Source organism: Mycetomoellerius zeteki, unplaced genomic scaffold (genome assembly GCF_001594055.1).
Source record: "Mycetomoellerius zeteki isolate Tzet28-1 unplaced genomic scaffold, Tzet1.0 scaffold886, whole genome shotgun sequence".
Classification (NCBI taxonomy): domain Eukaryota; kingdom Metazoa; phylum Arthropoda; class Insecta; order Hymenoptera; family Formicidae; genus Mycetomoellerius; species Mycetomoellerius zeteki.
The window spans coordinates 62,641-71,846 of NW_017257920.1; positions in this window are offsets into that span (position 1 = coordinate 62,641).

Here is a 9,206-nt window from a genome sequence, read left to right on the forward strand (position 1 = left end):
AGTTAAAAAATAAATTTAACAATAACTGCGTCCAGCAGAGAAAGCTAATCAGTTAGGGATTAATGATTCTTTAATATGATTGGTTCTTGTATTTAGTTCTTCGCTGAATCTAAATGTAAGAACTAATCATATTAAAGAATCATCAAACGCTAACTGATTAGTTTTTTCTGCTGGACGCTGCCAATGTATATACACGGAAAAATAATTTTTGCTGAAAAAATCTAAAAATATAGTTAAATATATTAGGTGTATAAATTAATTCTCGGCCTTTTTTTTTAGTGAGAATTAAGGTTTACTCACATAGAATGAAATTATGCTTCAGTCAGAAAAGTAATTTCCACCAAAATCGATACATTTCTTTCATCTTCCAGGGAGCTGACGGATCTCCATTCGATAAAAACACGGCGGTTTTGATTCAATGAAATCTTTAACGCAATTTTCGACTTCTTCGTATGTCTTAAAGTGTGAGTTTGCAAGGTGATGTCGAAGGGATCGAAACAAATAAAAATCTGTTGGTGTTAAGTCTGGTGAATACGCCGTGTGGCAAAATTTCTCAGCCCAACTAAGAATGTCTTTAATCGTTTTCGTATGAGATTTTGCGTTGTCGTGCAGCAATATTACCAGTCTAGGCCCTTTGCCAGTAAAAAGTCTTTTACGTTTGATTTCATCACTCACACGCTGAAGTTGATGTTTGTAGCATTCAGCAGTGACAGTTTCATTCGGTTTAAGCAATTCAAAATATATCACACCCTTGAAGTCCCACCAAATACACAAAAGAAATTTTTTGCCATGAATATTATTTCGCGATCGATGTCGAAGGCTTATTTGGATTCACCCATGATTTTCTTTCTTTTGGGTTGTCGTAATGTACCCACTTTTCATCTCCCGTCACTATTTTGTGCAGGAAGTCCTTCTTTTTAAATCGAGAAAGCAAAGACAGCCGTATCACTTTGTTGTCTACGGAAAGAACGTGCGGAATCCAACGGCCCTCTTTTTGAATTCTTCTCAGCTTTCGCAACCGAATAGAAATGGCTGGCTGAGTTACTTTTAATGTTGAAGCAAGTTTAGATTCGGACTGGCATGGGTTTTCTGCCAATAACTGCTCCAAATCATTATCTTCGAACTTTTTTAGTTGTCCAGGCCGTTCGTCATGTTCGAGATAAAAATTTCCATCTCTTGTGGGACTACTTTTTACATGTACTATTGGATATAGCATTCTCTCCTAATGTCAAACAAATCATTTCCTTCGCCTCATTTTCATCATTCAAGCATTTTTTTTCAATTGAAACGCGAAAAGTAAGCAATGCCTAATACGATATGTATTTTGTCGCACGACATCGTGTTCCTTACTCTCACGGTCATTTTTTTGAGGTCAGTCGATTGAATTTCAAATTTTGTAATTTCATTATTATTCAGTACTAAACTTCACGTGAATAAGTTTTCGCTTAAATAAGTGCTGCAGTTTATTAAATGTTAGGGCCAAGAATTAATTTATACACCTAATAGATCCAAAAGTAATTCTGTTGAATCATCAATATAATTATGAAGAATGACATAAAATAAGTGTCAAAATTTTTTGCAATATTGTTTATTGTGTTTGAATGTCCAACATAATTATTTTGACAATTCAACAAAATTATTTTCAGATCTGTATCTAGCTAAATTTTTACTACACTTAGTTCTTTGTCAGCGAACATCTAGACACTCACTTCCTCGACTACAAACGTCTAGACACTCACATCGAATACCTACACCCACTATGGCTTTTGAAACATGTTATTATATGCAACAGTTTATTATTAATATTGTTGAATAGGAAATTATAATAAGAAATTAATTCTCGAAAAAGAAATTAATTACGAATCTTATTGATTTCATTTATCCGCGCAATGCGTCGAATTAATAATTATTTATCGACCTAATATATTGATAAATTTATTATTCATTAATTATTATCCTGCGAATTACCCATTTCATTTCACTATCGATACACTAATGAAACCATATGATAAATCGATAAATGAGAGTCGCAATAAACGATTGCCATCTATCGTCGAAAATATGAAAAGGACATGACTTTTTGAGGCGATGACGTATCTTACATAAAAATTTGACATTTCGGATTTCGCATGATTTCGTATCACGATATTTCCCTTCGTAGGACACATAGAGGTAAAATAAACATTTATTATACAATTTAGACCAAAGCTGTCGATTGAGCTCATATACAGAAGTCAATCGGTCCAGCCTTTATTAAAAAACCGATAATTTTGGATGCTCGCAACTCGCTGACTCGCGTAAAGAGGGGACGGTCTCGCGCTGCGCGTCCACTTGGCGCGAGACACTATCGTGTCTTTTGATATCAAATTAAGTAAAGAATACAATCCATAATTGCGTTACCTTGTCCATTCAAGTGTTACCACAAAAAGTTAAAGAAGTAAACACTTGGCGTTGCTGAGCTTTTTTGAAAAATGTTCAATCGCCAATATCGAATGGTATTCGCGAAAACGTAAGCGTATTCTGTCCGCACGTTTCCCCAATATTCTACACCATGATATTTTGCCGGCAATCGTCCGACTCTTTTTAATCCGCGACAGAAGCAGAGTCTTCGCTGGCCGCTCACGACTCTCACGCTTTCGTATCATCTTTCTTCAATGCGTCAACCCTTCGCGAAACTCCCGTATTTTATCTCCTTTTTGTTGGCCTTTGTTCCGTCATCGAACCGGCTAATCAGACTGATTAACCAGATTGTCGCTGATTGTTCCACCCGCTGGTTCTAACGACCACTTAATTGGTGAATAACGAATTACATAAGTGGCGTTGAAATTCGGAAATCTTGGGGATGGTAACGCACCCCCTAAGCGTAATGATCCTTTAAACGGAGAGAGCAACTAATTATGTATTCACGTGTATAATATAAAAAGATCATTTTATAATTATATATGCTGCTTTTGAAAGCCAAAATATCGATTATAATTGTTTTATTTCATCAGTATAAGCAATTATAGCTATTTATACTAAAAAAATAAGTAATTTTTTGTATAACATTCTTACTTGCGGATTCAGATTCAATGCACAGAAAATTATAAGAAACTTTTTTGTTTTTTAAACTGCCAAATCATGTATATTTGTACAATAAGATATTACTTTCTTCAATTAAAATGACAAATGAAAATTATATAACTTTTTGCGATAGTATCTCGCCATAATAAAAGAAGAAAAGGTATTTCAGCTTGTAGTCCAAGATATGTCATTTACTTCAAATTAATTAATATTAATTGCGATTTCAAGAATTATCTTCTTAATCTCTTTAGCGTGTATTTTTACATGGCAGTGTTTTGCGCCATAACGCTTCGCTTGTCTTAGCGCCGAGACACTATCGTGTCTTCAGATCGCGCTTGTTATCGATTTTGTTTTTAATCTCGTCAAAATCTTCCAATGATTTCAGAATTCGACGTACATGCGATTGTAATTAAAACGTCAGGAAAATCTTACCTTAAAATTCGCACATTGGTTCGCTTCGTTTTCAATAAGTAACAAACAAGGGCGATGAGACAAAGAGCGACGGGGAATGCAAATAGAATTTCATGGTACTAAATAGTGTACCCGATGAATACACCTAATATTCGAATAAATGAATAAAAAATGAATGAAAATACCCATTTGAATGCATTCTTTTTTATTCGTCAAAAAACGAATAAAAATTTTTTTATTCCATTTGAATGAATATTTTTTGAATATGATTATGAATATTTTCGCATTTACTTCTACTCTGTATTATCTGCACATAGTTTGCAAGCCGCCTACAAAACAAAACAGAAATCTGTAAAAATAATGAAACAGGCAGAGGAATCCTCCATCAGTGAGGCCAAGACTAGTGACGAGACACGGTATATAATTAAACAAATTGAGGATAAAAATCAACAATGTATGTCATCGCAAATAGAAACATATTATATAAAATTATATGTTATCTCAAATGAAGACTTATGTAAAATTATGTGTCATATCAAATAGATTGTACTTATAAATAAAAAAAGTATCGCTTTCTAAAATATTTTAAAAAGTTTCTAAGTTTTCCTCATCAAATCTAAATATTACAAAAATAAATAAAATACTACAAAAATAAACAAAATTAATTTTTTTTACTTAAAATCATCGAATTGCCGATTATAATTAAAGGGTAATGATTGCTTATTGGAGCTTTCTTTTTCAGTTTATATTTTGTTTGAATACTTAAATGAATATGAATATTCGTTAAATAATCATAGCCTTTTTTGTGAGAGAGAGAGAGAGAGAGAGAGAGAGAGAGAGAGAGGAGAGAGAATCACAAATTTTTGTAATTTATTTACTCAATTGGTCAGCAAACTTAAAGAATTGAACATTGAAGATCACAAATCAATCTCATTAGATAGATGTTGTGTCACATTTAACAAACATCCTCATAGATACTCTAGATTGTGTCAACGAAAAATGGAACTTTATCTCAAATAAATGTGACATTCCGAAGGCTGAATTTCTGACAATAGTTCAATTTGTTCTAGATTCCACAGTTTTTACATTTGACAATGTAATTTATAAACAGAACTTTGGCACTCCTGTGGGATCTCCCTTGTCACCTATCCCCAATAGGGAGAAAATGTTTTTAAATGTTTTTTAAACGTTAATTTTTTATTAATTTTACATTTCATGATTCGTTTTTAAAATTACATTTGTTTAACGCCTATTTAATGTTTTTTAAACGTTTATTTGTAATTAATTTTACGTTTTATGATTCGTTTCCAAATTATATTTTTTAAACATTTATTTAACGTTCATTAAACATTTATTTAACGTTCATTAAACGTTAATTTTGCACTAATTTTCGGTTTGGAAAAATGTTTCGAAGAAACATTTTTTAAACATTTATTTAACGTTAATTAAATGCTTGTTTTACATTAATATTCCGTTTAATAAATATTTCGAAGCAACATTTATTAAACGTTTATTTAACGTTTATAAAATGTTAATTTTACATTAATTACTCATTTGAAATTGTTATGTCCAAGCCCTTGGAAATTTGAAATCGAATGGGAGAGACAAGGATGGAGATGGAGAGGGTATGGAAGGACGTGCAGACTTTATCTCACAGGTATACGCGCAGAGGCGAATACCTGAGAGTCGGACGCACTTCTTATCGCTCCGGAATATGGGTCAACGTCCAGAAGGGACGCTATAACACCTGTTTCCTACGAGCAGTGCGTACGTCGGTCCTGACTTCGAGTCAAGAAACCTAATCCCTATAACTCGGGACTGGACCACGTGCGATCTCTGAAAGGGATGGAGTACGAGGTCGTTTTTGGTTTTTAAAATGAAAGGAGAGCAATCATCTTAACAATATTCTATTATAATTTATTACTAAACATAAATTACAGTTTAACAATACGCGCTTAGAAGTAATAAATTATTTCTATAGGTTATTGTAAAATTTAATTTTATATTCATGTTACAATTAATACAACTCGGTTATCTGTACGTTACAATAAATGAACTCGGTTATCTACATGTTACAGTAAATGATTGCAAAAATCGCTGGCCGATTATAAAATAATAGGAATATTTGTGCCACTAGAGAATGTAGACATAGGGCGAGCGTGAGTCTATATTAGTATATATACGGTGAGGCGATACCTGTTGGTTATTGAATTTCTTTAATTATGATAGTGGAAGGAGGGAAAAGGTCATTGAAAAGGTCAATCGGAACTAGGTAAGGAAAGGGGGAATTGGGAATGAATACTGGAATGTGAGTTCTAGGAAGTTGTCCGGCTACGGCAGCTCGGATTTCCTCGGGATCGAAATAATCAGGGCCGATGGTGTAGGTGCCCTGCGGGAGAGGATCGGTGGTGCGATCGAAACGATTCACTAAGGAATGATTTACGTTAGGTTCTGTAGTGTGTAATATGTGAGGAGCGACTTACTGTTTGGTTGTCCGAGCAGACGGGTTGTCGAATTTTACTTCTGGATACATTGTTGGTCAGTGCCTCGGTTCTCCTGGTCTCGTGGATGGTGATGACCGAATTTTGAGCACTGATTCTAATAGCTTTCACGAGCTAAATGAAATATATTTTTTTTCTGTCCGTCTGTTCTTCGTGTCTCGCGATGTCGTGGTTTATATAGTCGTTTTTAGGAGGTGGTTCCATGGTAGAATGTGTCAAATTGGGAAATTGGGGAATCAGATTCACAGGATTTTGATATGATAACAGGCTTGACTGGTCATTGGGAAATTTCCCTCAAGTTAGCTCCGCCTGCTATGTCAGTTTGATTCGCTCTTATTCTTATTCGTGATAAGGTATCACTTCCCTAAAGGTTTCAGACTCACGATCGCCTATTGGAGAATTTCGTTTCTGGGGAGGGATGAGTTGTAAGTTACCTATTTCCCTTTTTATCAACATCTGCTTAAAAGAAAAGGTAATCTACTTTTTATCAACATTCCTGGATTTAGTTAATCTTGTTCCTTGGGAAGCAAGAAACGTGAATTATTATTTTGTTGATTTTCCCATCATCGGAAAGTGTCATTATTAGATTTATGACCCTTTCTTAAGCTTATTATCGTTAGACGTGCGTGATATCGGCGTGGGATGATTCAACATTTTACCTTCCCTCGAGTATCGAGTTCGCGATATGACCCTTATCAAGGATGTTCGATTCTGGATCCGGCTTAGCACCTTGGTGCTAACGGCGCGGTTTGAAAATGATTATTCGGTTTCTTTTTCCACGATATTCGAGAGGAGATTAAAGGCTTGGTTATCGCGGGTTACTAAATTCTAAATAAACATATTTTTCTGCTGGGACATTTTTTCGGATTTATGTTATCGATTGAATTTGTTCGTATCTTACTTTATTGATCGAGCGATCGTAAAACGAAGAAATCGTGGAGTCCACTGGACGTAACAAAATAATGTTTAGAAGGAGCATTTCTTAAACATTTATGTAATGTTTATTAATGTTTATTTTACATTAATTTTCCATTTCAAATAACGTTCCAAAAAAAACATCTTTCAAACATTTAATTAACGTTTATTAAATGTTAATTCTACACAAATTTTTGTTTGAAATAATTCGAAGGAACATTTGTTAAACGTTTATTTAACGTTAATTAAATGCTTGTTTTACATTAATTTTCCATTTGACGTAATGTTTCGAAGGAACATTTATTAAACGTTTATTTAACGTTTATTAAATTATTTATTTTACATTAACTATTTGTTTGAAATAGAGGTTTAAAGAAATATTTTTTAAACGTTTGTTTGAATTTCAGTAAATGTTCATTTCACATTAATTATTTGTTTGAAATAATAGTTTAAAGAAACATTTATACAATGTTTATTAAATGTTTTTTAAACGTTTATTTGTAGTTAATTTTATAATATAATACGTTTTATGATTCGTTTTCAAAATAACATTTTTTAAATGTTTATATGAAATTTATTAAATGTTGATTTTTTGTTATTCATTTATTCCAAATATTTTATTTAATTAAAAACATATTTATTTAACGTTTATCTAACGTCTATTATAAATATGTAAAAAATGTTATTATTTTCTAAAACTCAAATAAATAAAAAACGGATCAGAATAATGAAATAATCACGGAAGAGAAGTTAACACAATATAACTGCGTTAAGTGTACCATATATGGACAATAAGAACTGTGTGCATCAATAGTTATAAGTGGCGTAAGGTACGAGACTCATAATCCTGAGGTCCCAGGTTCAAAACCCGGCCAGTAAGTGAAAAAGATTAAAATTTAATTAAAAATTAGAATTAATTAATAAAATTAGTTGTCTAACATTTAGGCACTGGTGATAAAAAAAGTAAATTAAAAAAAGGTTTTACGTTATTTTTTCTAATTTTGTTCAAATAATTTTAACATTAAAAAACGTTTTTTTAACGTTGAATAAATATTTTTTTAAATGTTAAATAAACGTTTTTAAACGTTAAAAAAATATTTTCTTCAAATACTAAAAAAATGTTTTTTATCATTAAACAAACGTTTAAATTAATATTTTTTTAATGAAAAAAATGAGACTTTTTACGTTGCTTTAAACGTTTGTGAAAACGTTTTTTTAACGTTTCCAAAAACGTTAAAAAAAATATTTTCTAAACGTTTTTTTCTCCATTGGGTCATTGCAGACTTAGTGCTGCCAAGATTAGAGTGTACTGCATTTTTATCATTAAGTAACCAGTTATGATTCTATTATCGTTATGTAGACGACCTATGCACTGCAGTTCCATCTTCCAAGATCGAGCAATTATTAGAATGCTTCAACTCGTTCCATCCACGACTCCAATTCACTTTAGAAAATGGAGGAGATTCGTCAAAATTTTTTGGATGTAACTATTAAGGAAGAAGGGAAGTCTTTAACTTTTGATTGGTACCATGAACAAAGTTATTCGGGGAAATATCTGAATTTTTTTGCAACCATTCAATCCATAGATATCTACGAGATTGCCGATACGGGAAAAAATGTGTCAATAAAATCGCCATCTTTACTGTGAACAACGCCCGCGCATTATAACCAAAGAGGTTATATCCATAGAGTAGGGGAGCCATAGGAGCCTCTGTAAGTGGGAAATGTTAGACATTGGAAAGAGAAAGAATATGGGATGGCCATCTTTATCTTTGTCTAATGTTGCGCGCGCATCGAACTTTGAAAGCTGAGTGGGAAGGCATCGAAGAGGGGAAGTTTTGCCTCTGACAAAGAAGTCATATAACCTCTTTGCTGACATAGCTTAAGCAACAAAGATTATTTCCAAGAGAAAAGTATTGTGAAAGAAGTAAAAATGACAAGAACATGTATTGTTTGTAAAAAACAACCTATTCCGTTTGAGCAATCTCGAAGTTTTCACAAGTAAGTTTATCAAATAATTAATAAATTTTTATTCAAAGCCAGTTATAAAAATCGTAAAATATGAAATTAATTTAATTATGTTGTATGGTTGTGTGTGTGTGACCTTTATAGCTTTGCATTGTTTTTTGACATTAGAGTTGTTTGTTATTATTAATTTATTTATTCAAAGTACACAGCTAGGTTATTACCAAAATACACTCGTCAACAAAATTAACGCATAATCTGTTTTATCCTGCAAAACAAGGCAAATTTCGAGATACAATAACTTCGTCGAAAATCATCGTATTGAGATTTTTAAAAAAGCATTTTAAAGCT